This window comes from Cynara cardunculus, unplaced genomic scaffold (genome assembly GCF_001531365.2).
Source record: "Cynara cardunculus var. scolymus isolate 2C unplaced genomic scaffold, CcrdV1 Un_Scaffold_2141, whole genome shotgun sequence".
In the NCBI taxonomy this organism is placed as follows: Eukaryota; Viridiplantae; Streptophyta; class Magnoliopsida; order Asterales; family Asteraceae; genus Cynara; species Cynara cardunculus.
This window is the reverse complement of record NW_020200989.1, coordinates 45,825-48,836: the sequence shown is the minus strand read 5'-3', so window position 1 is coordinate 48,836 and position 3,012 is coordinate 45,825. Positions and strand designations below refer to the sequence as shown.

At 36.9% G+C, this 3,012-nt stretch overlaps 1 non-coding gene across 1 annotated transcript; it reads right to left on the bottom strand.

Annotated features, from left to right (window-relative positions):
• Positions 1 to 1,447: 1,447 nt before the first annotated feature.
• On the bottom strand, positions 1,448 to 1,552 carry LOC112502896. Its single transcript, XR_003067785.1, has one exon. It is a non-coding gene; the product is annotated as a small nucleolar RNA R71 (small nucleolar RNA).
• Between the last annotated feature and the right edge of the window lie 1,460 nt (positions 1,553 to 3,012).

The window sequence follows — 3,012 nt, the reverse complement described above, 5'->3', positions numbered from 1 at the left end:
TCCAGATTTCTTTACTTTTCGTGCAGTATTTACTTCTACGTCCTTTACATTCAGTTATTTCATTTATGACATTTACTTTTAAGCATTTCTATGTAGTCATGCTAGGGTAAATACCTTATTATGGGTGTAAATGAAGGTTGTGAGATTACGCCAAGTGTTAGATGATGTTTGCTTGTTAATAGCAATTTATTTCACTATTCACAAGTGGTATCAATATTTCATCTAGTAATCTTTGGTAAATTGACACATGTTATTTTATTCATGAGTTGGACTTAAAATTAAGACAACACAAATATTTTTACTAAGTGTGTTACAGAGGCTATAAATAGTCATCGTAATCTTATGGGTTGCAAAACTATATGGAAAGAAAGGCAAGATCTGTAATAGTTTGGGATTGATGCATCACCAAGTGCACTTCCAACATATGGTCTAATCTGCACTTCCTTGGGAGGCCTTTCAATCCAGTAGTGTTGTAAATAGCGCTTTATAGAGCAATATTCTTTACACCTCATTGTTGAAATCCAATCTGATCTTGCATCCATACTATCTTTTAATTATTGTTATATTTCCGTATTTGGTTACTAAATCTCTCAAATATATTTTCTCTCTGAAGCTTTATTGCTTCCAAAAATCTTTTTCTAAAATCTCACTTTAAAATTAACTTTTGTGTCTCTTTTTGCATATTAAATCTCTGTGGAATGATATTTGGTATTACTTACCATTATTACTTGTTTTGGATGATACTTGTAAGCCATGAATACTTGCATGATTTACTTGTTATTATAGCCTTTTAAGGTATAGATCCATCCACACCAAGTTTTTGGCGCAGTTGCCGAAGATTTTTAACCAAAAAGAGTTTTCCTTAAGTTAATTTAAAATTTGATTTTTCTACCATCAAGTGTTTATTTTTAGTGGATTATGGCAAGGATACCTCACAGGGCTATTTTTGAGTTAGATCAAACATTTAAAGAACCTTTTGAATGAGAAGAAGGGTATAAAGAAATTTGTTGCCTATTCTAGCTACTCCTGAAATGGCACCAATCCCGAGGAGGAGGTTATTAGGCTTGCAAATTCAAGGACTGGTGGCATCATGGAATACACTATTCCAAAGTTAAATCAATTACATCCTGGAATATGTAGTCCCACTATTGATGGTGACCACTTTGAATTTAAGCCCATCATATTTCACAAGTTACAAACAAATGGTCAATATGTTGGATTACCATATGAGGATCCTCATTTGCATCTTAGATTTTTTATGGAAGTCACTGACTCTTTCCATCTTAATGGAATTTCTGATGAAGCCTTAAGGATGAAGTTATTTTCTTTTTCATTAAGATATAGAGCTAAAGTGTGGTACAGCTCTTTGCAACCAGACTCAGTAACCACATGGAATGAGATGACTAAGAAGTTTTTAAAAAAATATTTTCCCCCAACCAAGAGTGCCAAGTTCATAAATGAAATTTCTCTTTAGACAAATGGATGATGAAGCAGTTCCTGATGCTTGGGAGAGGTACAAGGAATTACTAAGAAAATGCGCACATCATGGCATACCCTACTACATACAGCTAGAAACATTTTACAATGGTGATACCACTGCTAAACAAATGTTAGATGCTACTGTAGGTGGAGCCTTTACTTCTAGTACCTACAATGATGGTTTTGATATTTTGGAGAAAATTTCTAACAACAATGGTCGTTGGGCAGATCCTAGAGCAATAGTACCCAGAAAGACAACAATCATTCATGAAATAGATCCTTATACTGCTCTTACAGCACAGCTAACATCCATGACTATCTTGTTGAAAAACTTAGTTGTCCCTGTTGCTAATACTATTGCTACTACAGTTATTTCGGAAGCCCTATCAATTGCGTTTATTATGGTGAAGGTCATACTTTTGACCAATGCAGTCTTAACTCTGAATCTGTGAATTTTGTGCACAACAGACCTGCCCAATTTTGAAACTCCTACAACTCTAGTTGGAAAAACCATCCTAATTTCTCTTAGAATAGTCCATGTCTTAACCCACCAGTTGTAAAAGAGCAAAGACAAGCTTTTCAACCAAATGTTTCTCAAAGTCAACCTGCTCATTTTTAACATCAGTCTAATTTTCAAAACAAGCCAAACCAGCAACGTGATTCATCCAATTCTTTGGAGGCATCGTGAAGTTCCCAAATTATCAACCACTGCTCCAAGTTGAATATTCTGAGAAGGAATCGGTTGAGCAGGGTTGCCAGCATCATCATTATCATCATCATCATCATCATTGTCATCACCCTGAGCTGCCTGGTTATCGGATATCGTATATTCCGAACTTGAAGAAGCCATGGAAGTACTATCTGTTGAAGTACTATGCTGATCAGAGGCTCTCCGCTCCTCATCACCCCTCTCATTTATATTTTTTCTCAACGCACAGCCCTGTTCAGGTAACCCTTGTTCCTGAACACTCTCACCTACAGCTATACCCACTCTCACCTACAGCTATACCCTCTCTCTCTAAGCTGAGGCATGGGGTGATCCCGGGGAAAGTTCAACCGCTTCTAGTTGAACTATAGGATATATCATTCTCCTATAGTCTACAACACACTAAGCCCTCTGATCAGTGAAGGCAAATAGCTCGGGTAGGATTTCCTTTATGGAATCCAAATCTTCAACTTTGGTATGTTGTTGAATGCGAGTCATGACGAACGACGGCCCAATTTCATTGTTTGTCCTGGCCAAAATGTCTTCGTTTGAGTTCATCATGGCTCTTATGAATAGTTGCAGAAATCGTTGAATGGCACGAAATTCCTGGCTTTAGACGAAATTTTTTTAGCTTTGACGAGCTCGACCAGTTCATTCCATATTATGAGCGCATAATCGTACTTGCACGTAAATAAGATCCCATGGAAGAACTTCAGGAACGAACTGTTGCATGTATCAATTCCTGCAGTATTTGATGTTAGGTATCTGTTAAGGATTAAGAACAGGAGATGCCAGATCGACGGTAAGACACGCCGTTTGACCTGTGA